This window comes from Lissotriton helveticus, chromosome 7 (genome assembly GCF_964261635.1).
Source record: "Lissotriton helveticus chromosome 7, aLisHel1.1, whole genome shotgun sequence".
NCBI classification, from domain to species: Eukaryota; Metazoa; Chordata; class Amphibia; order Caudata; family Salamandridae; genus Lissotriton; species Lissotriton helveticus.
In genome coordinates, this window is record NC_136068.1 from 800304782 (window position 1) to 800322821 (window position 18040).

An 18040-nucleotide genomic window follows, 5' to 3' on the forward strand; every position below is an offset into this window, starting at 1 on the left:
AGAGATAGGAAAAAAATCAATCAGCGATATGGAACGAGAGGCAAGTGAATGTTATGGATATTGCACATCTAAAAGCATTAGTTAATGGAATAGACATATGCTGGTTGATTGATTTCATCTGCTTAGGGGCCTGATTACAACAGCCTCGAATGCAGGGTTGTTAATTCCACGTAAACTGTACGCATGCATGTATGTATCATCTATCTATCCATTTATAGCTATTGTTATAATTACATAATGATGATAATAATATTAATAATAATGATAGTAATGTATACATACGCATATATATTCACATGCTTAAGCAATTATGCTATAATTATATATTTATTATTGTTAGAATTCTTGCTCTTGTTAGTTTTTTTTCTAGCAACAGCATTTTAGGATTAATGATATTATTAATGCAGCATCGTGTTGATAACTTACATTACAACGCAATAGGAAACAGCCTCACAGCAAAATCATGTACATCTATAAAACACATAAATGAGGTTGGGTTTATGCGAAGGGCAGTGATTGTCAGATAGAAAGATTAATGTCAAGTGCGGGTTAGTGAGAGGTTTAATAAGGGCTTACAGCAAACTCACCCTACATTGGTTCAAATAATTTCAAATGGGCGGCATATCAATAAGAGGTAGCGGAGATCAATGGCATAAGAGGATAGGGCATCGAAGTAGATTGTTACAGTACCAGGGAATACCAATAGGTGTACCTTTATTTTGCATGTTTAAAGTGCCAACAGCTTCCAAATACTGTCAACTCCTAAAGTGCGATACAAAGATGTCGGCCTTGTAGATTTAGATAAGTGAGACTGACTTTTTGCAACGTACATAGAAAATAAAATAAAGGGGGTGGTGCTCTGTCTGGAAAATTATCAATACTTGTTGGTGTGGTGTCCTGCTGGACATGCTCGTGTTCAGCATTGTACTGCACTCACACTAAATACCCACCCATCCCAGACGTCACCGGTCTGGTGACCCTGCTAATAAAAGGGGCCGGGCATACATGCCCGGGCCAGTGCCAGTACCCAGGCGCGGTGCGTCCATTGGGGCGTAGGGGCGAAGCCCCACTAAGCCCCATGGACCCACCACGTCGTCACTAGAAGCCAAACACAATTATTTTAAAAAATCGCGCTATCTGCCGGCCGGGAAACCGGGAGACACCCGACCTTCCCGGAGTGCGCAAGGGGGGGGGGGGGAGGATCGGGCTGCTGCAGCTGCGCAAGTGTATTTTTGGGCACAAACATGCCCGCGCATGCGCAGATCGTTTTCTTGTGAATTCCCCCCTTAGAGAGAGGACCAGGGGGCGGGCCGCAGCCCCCGGGGTTACACAGGGCGACTGGGCGAGGAGTCATGGTGCCCCCCCAGCCAATCCTGGTGCAGGATTGGCTGGTCACTACATAGCCCGGTTACATAACCCCTGACGGATAGCACGGCCGACTTTGGTGCTGGGAAACCAGGTTCGAGCCTCTTATCAAACCATAAAAATGTATACATGACTTACTTTGGTGTTAAATAAATAGATATTTTAAAAAACAAATAAAAATGATGTTCCGACTAAGGTGTGAAATTGGTGTCGAATAAATACATGTTTTTAAAAACAATTAATATTAATCATGTATCATTGGTGCTGGAGTACAAGGTTCGAGACTGGTATTAAACACTGACAAGCTGTGTGCAAGTTATATGGTCATAAAAATACATGAATGATGGATGCAGGATGGGTGGATGCATGAATGGATGCAGGATGAATGATGGGTGGATGAATGGATGGGTGGATGCATGAATGAATGATGGATGCAGGATGGATGGTGGATGGGTAGATGAATGAATGATGGATGCAGGATGGATGCAGGGTGGATGGATGGGTGCATGAATGAATGATGGATGCAGGATGGGTGGATGGATGGATGATGGATGAATGATGGGTGGATGCATGAATGAATGATGGATGCAGGATGGGTGGATGGATGGGTGGACACATGAATGGATGCAGGATGAATGATGGGTGGATGAATGGATGGGTGGATGCATGAATGAATGATGGATGCAGGATGGGTGGATGAATGAATGATGGATGCAGGATGGATGGATGGGTGGATGCATGAATGGATGCAGGAATGGATGCAGGAATGGATGATGGATGGGTGGATGGGTGGGTGGATGGATGGATGGATGCATGAATGAATGATGGATGGATGCTGGATGGGTGGATGGGTGAATGGATGGATGGGTGGATGAATGAATGATGGATGCAGGATGGATGGGTGGATGGATGGATGGGTGCATGAATGAATGATGGATGCAGGATGGGTGGATGGATGGGTGGACACATGAATGGATGCAGGAATGGATGCAGGGTGGATGGGTGGATGGATGGGTGGATGGATGGATGCATGAATGAATGATGGATGGATGGATGCAGGATGGATGGGTGGATGGGTGGATGCATGAATGAATGATGGATGCAGGATGGATGGATGGGTGAATGCATGAATGAATGATGGATGCTGGATGGATGGGTGGGTGCATGAATGAATGATGGATGCAGGATGGATGCAGAATTGGTGGATGGATGGGTGGGTGGGTGGATGGATGGATGAATGAATGATGTATGGATGGATGCAAGGTGGTTCGGGCTTGCTCGCTGCGCTCGCTCGCTGCGCTCCCTGCTGTGCAATATGCAAATTAGTTTACGCCTCACCACTTTCAAATGTCACCAGCCGCCCCTGCCAGTACCACAGTCATGGTAGGTGCATCACATGATGCTATTGCACGCTGAAAAATCAACATTTTAAAGGGAACTCTGAGGTTGAAACGAGAAACCTATATAATCTACCTAATATGCAAGTTCCCTCCTAAAAGAACTGCGGCTCGAATTTGGCCGGTGAAAAATACGCACATAATACAGGCAGGCACCTTGGCAATCATCAAGACCCGGCGTCCACGAAGGGTGTTGATAAGATACAACCTATATTTTTCCCTTGGACACTGAAGAGGAGGATGGAGGTATCTGCTCTAGACTCTGACTACAGCTTCTCTTCCTGGTTGCCTGTGTGCCCTATTTGTGTTTTTAACGGTTCCAGTTTAAATCTGCTTTTCTGTGAGGGTTATAATTTCTGTCTTGATAAAGATTATGTTATAAGGCTTCCATCGAAAGGCGTTGATGCTCCTAAAGACAAACAGAATCCATGAAGCGACTGGGACCATTGAGTACTTATATACACCATAGTACCGGGTCTTAGTCCTCAAAATTAAGAGAACACAGATGTGTACTATTTTACTGACACATTTTCTTTGTCTGTTTTATGTACTCTCTTTCTAATTTGGTATGTGTTTTCATGTTAGTGTAAAGAAACTATTTTGATGTGCCTACAACATGCATGTGACATTGAATCTATTTAAGATTTTTTTTAGAAAACGATATATAATTGAATGTGTACACACATTTTTAGACCTATGTATTTTATGATAATTTTTAATCAATAAATAGATGTATTCTTTTCTATATAAACACTATCCATATTGTTACCTTGGGTATATAGTTATACTTCCCTTATATGCATGATGTGAACTTGAATGAATGAGACCAAGATGTACTCTGAAACATATAACTGATAGTATTTTATGTCCTGAAATACAGTCCAAAGGATATCTCTTTTGTGAAACAGTTCCTCAGTGATGCCTTCATGTGGCAAGAACACCTCACTGTGCGACGCCAACTGATGGCCAGCCAAGCCCTGACCTATCACCAATGGCAGGAAACTCAGAATAAACATCAACAGCAAACTGGACATGACTGCACAAGCAGCCGCAGCTGGTAGTGGGAGTACCTGCCGGGCGGTGACGTGGGGAGGGGGAGGGGAAGGGTGGGCGGTAGTAATGTATGGATTGCGGACTTTAACAGGTAAGTAAACATAAAAATAAATATAACGAATTTCGTTGCGCGCACTGCATCGCATTTGGTGATGCAGTGCAAGCAACGAAATTCATTTTATTTATTTGTATGTTTACTTACCTGTTAAAATCCGTAATCCATACATTACTACCCCCATCCTGCCCCTCCCCCTCCCCACGTCACCGCCCGGCCGGTACTCCCACTACCGGCCGCGGCTGTGCACAAGCCAATCCCATCACTGCATCCTCTTCCACACTCTGAAGAAGCTGAGGAAAATCTGCACATAGCTCCAAAGCAACACTAGAAAAACTACTGGAACACCATCTACGCTGGGATCACCAAGTAACTCATTAGAAGCCTACAAACCATCCAGAACTTGGCAGGCAGACTTATTCTTAACCTCCCACACAGAACTCACATCACACCACTCCTCAGAGAGCTCTACCTGGTCTTGATAGATAAACACACTCAATTCTAACCCCTCACACACATATTCAAGGCACTGAGGAAATTGGGACCCACCTATCTTAACAGTTGCTTCTCCTTCCGCTGATGTTCTACAGTACTCCCACTCGGCAACATCCCATACATACATGGAACCAGATCATGAGGATGGATGGTATCACTGAGGACCTGTCTGCCGAAGGTCGGTCAGTGGATAGACCTCAATTACCTGAACATGAATGCAGGGAAAACAAAGGTCCTCAACTTAGGCAAACAACACTCGATTTGGTTCCCTGCTTGGTGGCTAGATTTTCCTGGACCTCTACCTTAACCAAAGTCTAGGGTGTAAAAAGTAGGCATTTGTTTTTATGAAAAATATACATTTGACAATCAGATCGCAGCCTTGGCAGGCAAACGTTTTTGGATTCAAAAATCTCATTAAAACATCATTTGCCTCTAACCTGAATCTTCCAGGAAAACAGTAGTTCAGATACTGGTTATCTCCATGTTGGACTACTGCAATGTCTTATAGCTAGGAGTATCTCAATCTTGTTTAATGAAACTTCAGCATGTGCAGAACTCTGTAGCTCATCTGTTGTTGAACCTTCCGAGGCAAGCCCCCAAGGGTTAGGCACTCTCTAAACTGCACTGGCTTTCTTTGAAGAAGGAACTTTGTTTGAAGGCCCTGTGCTACTGCTACACACAGCACAGTAAACATGCTCTGAAAGAGAGAGCATGTTCACAAACATGAAGAATAAAAGATGAGACTTCAGAGTGCGCCGAACCCTGCAACTCATCTGTTGTTGATCCTTCCGAGGCAATCCCCCATGGGTTCTGCACTCTCTAAATTGCACTTGCTCCCTTTGAAGAGTGACTTTCTATGAAAGCCCTTTGCTACTGCTACACACAGCACAGTAAACATGCTCTAAAAGAGAAAGCAAGTTTGCAAACATGAAGAATATAAGTAGAACTTCTAGTGAAAATTAAAAACATCAAAAAAATGTTAGAGATTTGTTGCAAAAAGATAATACAAACCGTTCAATTCAAATCAGTTTTAAAAAGCTGCAGTAGTGGAAACGTGCAGACAAAATTTAACATTCTGTAATTATCTAAGGAACACCAAAAATAATCATGTTCTTTCTGCTAGACACTGTAAACATATAACAAAAGAAAAGCAAAGTTTCACTTTCTCTTTATAATCAGCAACTGGGTGTATCACAAATCGCCGATTATAAAGAATTTACAGACAGACGTTCATACAGCAGAATCCGAGTAAAATGTGATTTCTTTGGTTAATACCTTGTCATAACAGGAGGAATAAACAGAGCCAACACTACTGTGAGCTTCTCTAGGACTATAGATTTGCTTTAATGGTGACCTATAACTGAGAGGTGGTGGAATGGTTTAGCAGCTTTTCTAATGTAGGTTTGCCATATTACATGATTTTATCTAATCTGAATCTGTAATTTGTTTGCGTAATAACTAATGATGTGATTGTGTTGCTTGAATGGCAAGGTATTCATATTCCACACAGGGATATTAATGTTGATCTTCTCAAACGGTAAAGTGACCACAGGTCACCACAAGGGTGTCTCCACAGAAAAGAGAAGCCATCAATCTACATACTGTGAACTGCAGGAAAGGGGCTATGAATAGAAACGATGGAACATTAACGTAATTGGGTTCAACTATAATTACATTCACAGAGAATGCAAATAAACTTCAAATGAAGACAGGCAGAACATAGTTGCCCTACAAACGGAATGTTGTAAGAGAGAACAGTATCAGAGATAGGAAAAAAATCAATCAGCGATATGGAACGAGAGGCAAGTGAATGTTATGGATATTGCACATCTAAAAGCATTAGTTAATGGAATAGACATATGCTGGTTGATTGATTTCATCTGCTTAGGGGCCTGATTACAACAGCCTCGAATGCAGGGTTGTTAATTCCACGTACACTGTACGCATGCATGTATGTATCATCTATCTATCCATTTATAGCTATTGTTATATTTACATAATGATGATAATAATATTAATAATAATGATAGTAATGTATACATACGCATATATATTCACATGCTTAAGCAATTATGCTATAATTATATATTTATTATTGTTAGAATTCTTGCTCTTGTTAGTTTTTTTTCTAGCAACAGCATTTTAGGATTAATGATATTATTAATGCAGCATCGTGTTGATAACTTACATTACAACGCAATAGGAAACAGCCTCACAGCAAAATCATGTACATCTATAAAACACATAAATGAGGTTGGGTTTATGCGAAGGGCAGTGATTGTCAGATAGAAAGATTAATGTCAAGTGCGGGTTAGTGAGAGGTTTAATAAGGGCTTACAGCAAACTCACCCTACATTGGTTCAAATAATTTCAAATGGGCGGCATATCAATAAGAGGTAGCGGAGATCAATGGCATAAGAGGATAGGGCATCGAAGTAGATTGTTACAGTACCAGGGAATACCAATAGGTGTACCTTTATTTTGCATGTTTAAAGTGCCAACAGCTTCCAAATACTGTCAACTCCTAAAGTGCGATACAAAGATGTCGGCCTTGTAGATTTAGATAAGTGAGACTGACTTTTTGCAACGTACATAGAAAATAAAATAAAGGGGGTGGTGCTCTGTCTGGAAAATTATCAATACTTGTTGGTGTGGTGTCCTGCTGGACATGCTCGTGTTCAGCATTGTACTGCACTCACACTAAATACCCACCCATCCCAGACGTCACCGGTCTGGTGACCCTGCTAATAAAAGGGGCCGGGCATACATGCCCGGGCCAGTGCCAGTACCCAGGCGCGGTGCGTCCATTGGGGCGTAGGGGCGAAGCCCCACTAAGCCCCATGGACCCACCACGTCGTCACTAGAAGCCAAACACAATTATTTTAAAAAATCGCGCTATCTGCCGGCCGGGAAACCGGGAGACACCCGACCTTCCCGGAGTGCGCAAGGGGGGGGGGGGGAGGATCGGGCTGCTGCAGCTGCGCAAGTGTATTTTTGGGCACAAACATGCCCGCGCATGCGCAGATCGTTTTCTTGTGAATTCCCCCCTTAGAGAGAGGACCAGGGGGCGGGCCGCAGCCCCCGGGGTTACACAGGGCGACTGGGCGAGGAGTCATGGTGCCCCCCCAGCCAATCCTGGTGCAGGATTGGCTGGTCACTACATAGCCCGGTTACATAACCCCTGACGGATAGCACGGCCGACTTTGGTGCTGGGAAACCAGGTTCGAGCCTCTTATCAAACCATAAAAATGTATACATGACTTACTTTGGTGTTAAATAAATAGATATTTTAAAAAACAAATAAAAATGATGTTCCGACTAAGGTGTGAAATTGGTGTCGAATAAATACATGTTTTTAAAAACAATTAATATTAATCATGTATCATTGGTGCTGGAGTACAAGGTTCGAGACTGGTATTAAACACTGACAAGCTGTGTGCAAGTTATATGGTCATAAAAATACATGAATGATGGATGCAGGATGGGTGGATGCATGAATGGATGCAGGATGAATGATGGGTGGATGAATGGATGGGTGGATGCATGAATGAATGATGGATGCAGGATGGATGGTGGATGGGTAGATGAATGAATGATGGATGCAGGATGGATGCAGGGTGGATGGATGGGTGCATGAATGAATGATGGATGCAGGATGGGTGGATGGATGGATGATGGATGAATGATGGGTGGATGCATGAATGAATGATGGATGCAGGATGGGTGGATGGATGGGTGGACACATGAATGGATGCAGGATGAATGATGGGTGGATGAATGGATGGGTGGATGCATGAATGAATGATGGATGCAGGATGGGTGGATGAATGAATGATGGATGCAGGATGGATGCAGGGTGGATGGATGGGTGCGTGAATGAATGATGGATGCAGGATGGATGGATGGATGGGTGGATGCATGAATGGATGCAGGAATGGATGCAGGAATGGATGATAGATGGGTGGATGGGTGGGTGGATGGATGGATGGATGCATGAATGAATGATGGATGGATGCTGGATGGGTGGATGGGTGAATGGATGGATGGGTGGATGAATGAATGATGGATGCAGGATGGATGGGTGGATGGATGGATGGGTGCATGAATGAATGATGGATGCAGGATGGGTGGATGGATGGGTGGACACATGAATGGATGCAGGAATGGATGCAGGATGGATGGGTGGATGGGTGGATGGATGGGTGGATGGATGGATGCATGAATGAATGATGGATGGATGGATGCAGGATGGATGGGTGGATGGGTGGATGAATGAATGAATGATGGATGCAGGATGGATGGATGGATGGGTGAATGCATGAATGAATAATGGATGCAGGATGGATGGATGGGTGAATGCATGAATGAATGATGGATGCTGGATGGATGGGTGGGTGCATGAATGAATGATGGATGCAGGATGGATGCAGAATTGGTGGATGGATGGGTGGGTGGGTGGATGGATGGATGGGTGGATGAATGAATGATGTATGGATGGATGCAAGGTGGTTCGGGCTCGCTCGCTGCGCTCGCTCGCTGCGCTCCCTGCTGTGCAATATGCAAATTAGTTTACGCCTCACCACTTTCAAATGTCACCAGCCGCCCCTGCCAGTACCACAGTCATGGTAGGTGCATCACATGATGCTATTGCACGCTGAAAAATCAACATTTTAAAGGGAACTCTGAGGTTGAAACGAGAAACCTATATAATCTACCTAATATGCAAGTTCCCTCCTAAAAGAACTGCGGCTCGAATTTGGCCGGTGAAAAATACGCACATAATACAGGCAGGCACCTTGGCAATCATCAAGACCCGGCGTCCACGAAGGGTGTTGATAAGATACAACCTATATTTTTCCCTTGGACACTGAAGAGGAGGATGGAGGTATCTGCTCTAGACTCTGACTACAGCTTCTCTTCCTGGGTTGCCTGTGTGCCCTATTTGTGTTTTTAACGGTTCCAGTTTAAATCTGCTTTTCTGTGAGGGTTATAATTTCTGTCTTGATAAAGATTATGTTATATGGCTTCCATCGAAAGGCGTTGATGCTCCTAAAGACAAACAGAATCCATGAAGCGACTGGGACCATTGAGTACTTATATACACCATAGTACCGGGTCTTAGTCCTCAAAATTAAGAGAACACAGATGTGTACTATTTTACTGACACATTTTCTTTGTCTGTTTTATGTACTCTCTTTCTAATTTGGTATGTGTTTTCATGTTAGTGTAAAGAAACTATTTTGATGTGCCTACAACTTGCATGTGACATTGAATCTATTTAAGATGTTTTTTTAGAAAACGATATATAATTGAATGTGTACACACATTTTTAGACCTATGTATTTTATGATAATTTTTAATCAATAAATAGATGTATTCTTTTCTATATAAACACTATCCATATTGTTACCTTGGGTATATAGTTATACTTCCCTTATATGCATGATGTGAACTTGAATGAATGAGACCAAGATGTACTCTGAAACATATAACTGATAGTATTTTATGTCCTGAAATACAGTCCAAAGGATATCTCTTTTGTGAAACAGTTCCTCAGTGATGCCTTCATGTGGCCTACGAGAGGCACCGACACAGTCCACCCAGTCTGCATCAGTCCAGCAGAAAGGGCCTCAAGGAGACTCCTGTGAGAGGGGAGTCCAGGCAGGAAAGGAAAGTCTGAATCTGTTCTGCCAGCTGGCACTGTAAAGCATCATCGATTTCATGGAAGATCCTCATCTTCCAAGGTCAACCTCAGTCTTTTGTAGGTTTGCCGCCCACCAGAGCCTGAGCGCCTTCAATAAGATCTCCAAACTGGACTCAACCACTGCTCGGGATGCCCCCACATAGAACTCTGTAAATAGTCTCCAACACCATGAGACCAGGCCGGTCCAAACGACAAAGCTGGGGTGAACTTAAGCCTAATGGCCATGTGGTCGTGAGTCCAGTACTGTCCGGCAGATGGCCTGAAGAGACTCAGTGGTGCTGTGTTTCCTTGTTTGTTCTTGTTCTTGACTTTTTTATTTTCCAATAAAGTTTGGGAGGGATGTAGTGTCCTGCTGGATACATACTAGTGTTCATCATTGCGCTGTACTCACAATACACACCCACCCATCCCAGGCATCACAAGTCAGGTGCCCCTGCTAATAAAAGTGGCCGGGAGCACGTGCCCTGTGCCAGTTTCAATACCATAATTACTGTGTGTGCATGCCTTATTTCCCTAAGTATGTGGACTTAGCCCCCACAGCTTTACAGTTGGAACTCTACAAAACACAGAACTAATTACAAAAAAGGCATAAATGCCACATGCAAAAGTATCCATTGGTCAGACATCTAGCGAATTAAGGCCCATGCCTGAACCAAGACAGATGTTAGGCTCTATCTCGGCCAATCTATCTAGGATACTTGTGTGGAAAGCAGGCTGAGCTTTGTTGTGGCCTCTCCTGTCTCCCTCTTGCGCACGCTCACATCACTCTCCCTCGTGCCGCTGAAGAGGGGCTGGGCAGTGACAGGGCTTTTTGGACTTTCATAATTAAAATGCAAACCCCCTGAAGTGCTTTCTGGCCTCTCCTCTGCTGCACCCTGTGGGTGTGAGAGCAGGGAGATGGAGGCAAGATGAAGGAATGACTTAATCAACTCTGTCCGTTAATCAGTCACGGGTAGGGCTGATCTCTGTAGTGACACAAACTGCACAAGCACGGTCCAGCAAATATTAATGTTCAGGGTGTAGGCACTGGCAGCTGGGAGACTGCCCTTGGGCTGCCCACACTGACTCTCTTCTGTATTTGAGGTAAGCTTCTTGCGCTGCTGTGCTGCTGCCATGATGTACTGGTTCCACAAGTGTGAAGAAATTCCAACCAGCTACCACCCCTCACTGAGCTGACTGTTCGTGATAAGGAAAGCTGGCTGTGCTACTGGCCGAGTTCTTGCCGTTCTGAAGCTAAAATTTCATAATTGAAGGAACTGGCCTAGTCACCACTGAAGGATTTTTGCTTTTGAAAATTAAGCTACATTAAGCAGCATGAAGGGGATGCCGGTGTGTGGGAAGCAAAGGGAAACCAGCCCTTGTTTTCATCTGTAAAACAAAACATAAAGTGACTAGGTATTGAGAGGTCGATCAGAATTTTTAGCACAACAGAATAACCTGATTTTTCCAAATTAGACTTTTTAATGCCTAATGTAAGAGAAGACCTCTTGATTTTCTTAGAATGATATGTTTAATATACTTACCACTTGATGCTTTTAGCTGGCCTTCTTCATCATTTGGTCTATTGTGTCCATTATGTTTTTTCTTCCACTCTCTAGAGCATGAAGCATGGGGAAATGGATAAGCCCATTTCCGTCATTGGCTAACTTCACTTGGAGGTTTGCCATTCTGTCCTTTCACAAAGAGCACATCCACACGCAAATTAGTTCCCTTTAGTGCTAGGGGCTATTGTGGTAATGAATGTTTTTTGCCACCAAAACTACTACTTATACTTTTACCAATTTTTAAGATTGACGAGGGCATGACGGTTTCCTCAGTAATACAAAATAGAAAAAAACATGACTAAACAAATACAGCATTTACAAATCCAAAGCCGACTTTGTCAGTGCTTGTTCTAACTAGTGAAGAATATATTTTGGCTCCAATTCGTTTGAAGAAATAGAGCACAACTGGATTAGGGCAGAAAGTTGTTATTTTTGGAACTCAATGTTTCTTTCACGTTTTTGAAGATATTTGCACATGAGGAATGATTCATGTACAAACATCACCTAAACTAGCACTGAGTGTGAACTGTTCTGCCTGTGCACTTTTCACAATACTATATCGTATTTAATGTCCATGTGAAAACTGCATTAATTTATTGATCCTTACTCTTCAAGATCAACACCGACAAGACAGAAGTACTGATCTTCAGCAAGAACACCTCACCATGGGAATCCAACTGGTAGCCAGCCAAGCTCAGACCCACAAAAGCTCAAACCCACACCCAGCACCCATGCCAGGAACCTCAGAATAATCATCAACAGCAAACTGGACATGACTGCACAAGTCAACGCTTTTACCACATCCTGCTTGCACACCTTAAAGATATGGAGGAAAACCGGCAAATAGCTTCCAAGCAAAACTAGAAAAACTACTGGCACGCCATCTACGCCGGGATCACCAAGCAACTCATTAGAAGCTTACAAACCATCCAGAACTTGGCAGGCAGACTTATTCTCAACCTCCACACAAAACTCACATCACACACACCAACCCCTCAGAGAGCTCCACTGGCTCCTGATACATATACACACTCAGTTCAAACTACTGTTACACCGGCAATAAGCAAGTTGGGTCCGCCTACCTTAATAGTTGCATCACCTTCCACCAACCAGCCAGATACCTACATTCCACAGTACTCCTACTCGCCAACATCCCATATGTACGCGGAACCAGATCAGGAGTATGGATGGTCTCACTGAGGACATGTCTGTCGGAGGTCACTCAGTGGATGGATCTCAACTGCCTGAACTTAAAAGCAGGGAAAACAGAAGTCATCCTCTTAGGCAAGCAACCCTCAATCTGGTCCTCTGCCTGGTGGCCAGATTTGCTTGGACCTCTATCTTTGCCAAAGTCTAGGGTTTAAAACCTAGGCATTTGGTTTGATAGAAAGCTTATATTCGACAATGAGATCACAGCCTTGGCAGGAAAATGTTTTGGGATTCTAAAGTCTCTTGAAAACATAATTTGCCTCTTGTGTGAATCTTCCAGGAAATTGCAAAAAGGTGCTTCTAATTGGAAATCAGTCGCATCCCCTGGTGCACACCTTTTCTCCTTGGTGGTGAATCAAGGATTTCCTTTACAAATTAAATGAAAATTTTACCAAGTTCTTTGACACAGTTCTTTTTAATCTTGTACTTGTAAATCGTCTTCATGAAATTATTTTCATTCCGTTTGATGCAATTTAATTATATGACATCAATGCCTCGTATTCTTTTTCTCCAATGCATTTCGGGCATTAGATAGCCCTTCGTCAGGGAGCATATGCTAAAAAATGAATAAAACAGAACATTTTCAATGCAGAAAATAACATCCTATCAGTTGACAAGAATCTGCGTAGTATCTTTTGTTAGTTTGGTGTAAACTCATAATAGTATATCGTACGTGAGTTTGTGCCCCGTAATCATGCTGCAGAGTGCCCGAGTGAAAGGTGATGAAAAGTGCTCTGTGACAAAAAAATAAATCACGTACGCAATGTGGCGCGTACTTACATGTCGATGATAGAAACTTGACTATCGTTCTGGTCTCAATAAACACGATCCTAAACAATCCTAAAAAAAGTAACGCAATGATTAAAGTCAAACTTGACGAGCTTGACATTGGTTGCAATGTTCCACTCGTAGTGTTTCGGAAAACTTACTTGTGGGACGCAAAGCGTCTCTTCTAGTTTCTGTCTGTTATGCGTGTGTCAGCATACTCAAAAGGGGCTCGAAAAATAGCGCGAAAACGCCACTTCCTAGAAAACAATGAGGAAGCGTTTTGATAGGTACCGAGTGCCAATCACGTGTTCGTGAAGGTAGAAGAAATACTGTGGTGTGTTCCGATCGTATCAAAACCGTTGTGGGTAAAAAGTGAATGTGCAAAAAAAATAATAAATGAAGTGAAATTAATAAAAAATAAATTAAAAGTGTTAGCATTCAATGGTTGAAAAAATGTTCACAGTAACATTATAGGACGTACCAGACAACATCATGTAACAGGTTCAAAGCCTATGTAGGCCATGCCTACACATTATTAGGTTCTATATATATCTGGATAGCACTGTAATTCTAGATAGCACAATAATTATAGATAACATGAAAATTCTACACAATCATTCAAACCAAAAGGTTTGTGAGAGTCCACGACCCTATTATAAAGTAGTTTCTGTTAATACGATATACGTAGTCATACAATGTATGGTCTGTGAATATGGTATACGGAACCAAACTGAATAGGATGATCAATAAATTTGATACAATTATAACGAATGTTAATAGATTAACTAAGGAGGTAGCTAATCATCCGATTCTAGCTGGAACAGTATAAACAGAGGATAGTATGCTTGCTGTCACCTTTGCCCATTCCAAAATGGCCGACCAATAGACAGTTCAGCGTCTTTATCAATACAGCCGTGTAAATTCGGTGTGTATTGGCAGTTTTCGTGTGATTTGATATTTAAAAATTGTATCAATAGCGATGTGGCAATAGTAATAAAATTATAAACAACTATCGGTTTTACCCGACGAAATCGGAATTTACTTCCGGGTGAAGACACGAGACAAAGGAACACGATTCTGATAAATAAATAATTAATTAAGATGAATGGCTGCAATATAACCGCCCAACGCCTAATCAACACAGTGATAATGGAAACTGATATTGTTCAGCTTATCGGGTAAATTCTCAAACGCGCGATTCCTAACTCGGAAGTAACTACTTCCGGGTTAATGTGGGAATCGCCAGCATAAAAACAGACGCCGACATGATACGTGTCACTCTTCGAATCCCCATGAAGATACAAGCACGGAGGAGCAGGGAGGCCGCAGTTCGAATGCGAGGTGAGCAATACTCCACACAACGGAGGACAGGCTTTTGACCGATAACCTTTATTGTTATAAACTTGGTAATCCTTGCTTGAAAAATGCAAGGCTATTTCGGTTTAGGTTACAAACCTCTGGCACACGACATTCTGCCCCCTATATACACCAACTCAATGTGTAACCAGTTATGACTGCTTTTTATTTAAAACATGAGGGTCAAGTTAGAAACAGAGCCCACTAAAACAGTTACAGTATTTTTCTGTCGTCCATTTCCTATTTTAAGAATCCTGTAATAGTCTTTATTCCAACATCCTTCTTAGATCATATGTTTTTACAGATTTCTTCTTCTAAATCATGAGGAGAGGATCTGGAGAATTACCAAATATTGATCTTATGCCAATAAAGTGCAGAATATAAAAAAAGACCTACATATAACAAACCAGGTCAGTACATTATTGAATATATGAGGAAACATTAAACAATGTAATATTTGCATAATAGTAAAGAATACTGTATACATTATTTTTTACTCAGGTCCAAAGAAATTTACAACTATCGGTGGCCCCTCCGTGCACACAGAAATATCTAGCTCTGTGACCAGAGGTAACCTTTGTTTAATAACATTAACTACAGAGAAGCCCTATGGCATAAAAATTACTACCCTGAGCCCTCTCATATTTTTTGTTTGTATAGACTAATGGAAATCTGAAATCCCAGTGAAATTTTAACCCATCAGAAAACAATTGAAACGTTTCTAAACAAATTCCTGTCAGATTTACAGGTATGTGTCCCATTATAAGACCTAATTATTAAAGGTGACTATAAGAGAAACAGTAGATCTGAAGTGACATACCTCAGAAATAATTTTCAACTTTTTCTAAATTATAATCTTATAATGAAGTCCTTATTATGAAACTGTCTAAACTCAGGGTAAATGTGGATAAATGTTAATAGTAGAGTTAACAATAGAGCATGACACGCTCAGTATTCATATTAAGAATAGCATTAGTAAGGCAAGTGTGACTGACTGATCAAATTTTGAACAAAAACATTGAAAATATTTTCTTGGTTTCTAGATATGGAGTCAAATGTTTTAATGTCCTGAAGAAGGTGTCCAGTATCAAAAAGCACCGAAACGCCGCGTCGACTGTTTTAACTTTGACTGTTCAAGATATTCATTGTATTTCCACCCATGGTGGTTGTTTTAAATCTTTTTATTTTTGTTATTGATTGTGTTTTAGATTGTAACCCAGTTGGGAGGTACAAATAAATGTTGTGATCTTTTTTATATAAAATTTGGTTGTTTGGTATATTTACACAAAGATCTCTATTGATTTTTTAGTTCAATTGTCCACTTTGCCTTTAATGTGTCTCCAATTCAGATTGGTATAAAAGTCTGACCTTATTGCAAGCTATACCTTTTTCTATTACTGATAACCTTAGCGAACTGAATCGCCTAGGTATGAAACAGGGACCCAGCACTTCATCTGAAGTCACTAGGCGCTATATAAATCTCATTATTATTTTTATTATTATTATTATTATTATTATTACATTGCTCCTAAAGTGTAGAAGGGCCTCCCACTCCACAGCAGGGCCACCTCCTCTCTTCTTAAATTCCGCAAGAAGCTGAAGACCTAGCTTTTCAATTAACCACCCAACTATATGCAGGGCTGGGCACACATTACTGCTAAGCCCCCGGATACACTTGCAGCTGATAAGGTGCTTTACATACACACACACACTAAGCACCAGCAAACTCCCTACCTAGCTCCATCAGGTCCAGCTGCCTTCTTGAGAGTCCCGAGGGATATGCAAGTCCTATATCTACTCACTTTCTCACTTGTATATCTGTCCTTCATCATGAGCCATACTAAGTAAACCCAGGGTAACATAGCCTCACCTCCACTTCTCCTTCTTCCTGTCTACGAAGAGTGGGCAAGAAGGGTCACTAGGTATGGATGATCGCTAATAGCACAAAGTAGAATTACCTTAGCCCATAGGCTGCTTAGAGACCTTCTAGTTAGGAGGGTGGCCATATCAGGCTCCTTGGACACCCTCTAGTTATTAGGTGTAGATATCAATATCATTGGTCTGGAAAGCGGAAACAGGGTAAAGGTCTTAGAGATGTAAACACAGCATCGCTGAATCACAAGAGATCTTTCCACGCTACACCTTCACACTGATATCCAAGGGCCTGATTTAGAGTTGGATTGTAACAGACATTAACACCCAACTCTGATGCAGCCCGTATATGTTCCAAAATGGTTTGGCTCATCAAAGAAATGTTCACTATTCACCGTCCTGATGATCTACAAGACCTATGAATGGCCTAAGACTTCTGTGATTAGACGGCTCTGAAACTTTTGCTGTTATAACTTTCTACAGAAGTGACATACCTATCAACTTGAACAAAAATCTGACCGTGTGAGGAGGCGGAAGGGCCTCGTGAAGAAGTACCTATGAGGTACTTTTGCACCCACCCTGCCCCCAAGCACCCTTCTTCAAACACAAAAGAAGCTTGCTGGGGCTGGTGCCGATGTCCTGGGGTTTTTTCACTCCCCTTAATGGACGTCAGCAGTTCAAAGCCTCGGAAAACGAGCAACAAATCCACTATTTCCTGTGGTTTACAGCTCGTTTTCCCTGCCACTATGTTTTATTGGCTCCTCAATGGGTTACCGTGTGATGGGAGGTGATATTGTGTGTCACACGGTGCACCATGTGAGTTTGAAGGCACTGTCTGTCAGAACTATTACCTCTTGTTCTTTGGAGTCTTATGGTTCCTTGTTTGAGACAGTTTGCTTTCTTTCTGTTTGGATATTTACGTTAGGAGTGATCTATTTCTAGAATGTGTCTATTACTTACACGGTAAAGGCTTAATATCTCGGTGTATTTGATCTGCTCTCCTATGTGGGAACTCGTGTCCTTTTAGCAGTCTCATAAATTCTTTTCGTACGGTACTCCATACCATAGCTGCGGCAATTGATTTCCTTTCGAACTCTGTACGGTAAGTAATTGCATTTTCATTCCTCAATGGGTATCATTGTGTCAAGTACCAAAGTCTGTTCCCAATTGTGAGCATCACCACAAATTCTGCAGTGTGACCAGTTGGTGACCATTGTGTGTG

At 42.1% G+C, this 18040-nt stretch overlaps 1 protein-coding gene across 5 annotated transcripts in view; it reads right to left on the reverse strand.

Moving 5' to 3' along the window:
- The window catches only part of LOC144769206 (F-box/LRR-repeat protein 3-like), a 139249-nt gene that overhangs the window by 118302 nt on the left and 2907 nt on the right, over positions 1-18040 (reverse strand). The window lies entirely within an intron of this gene.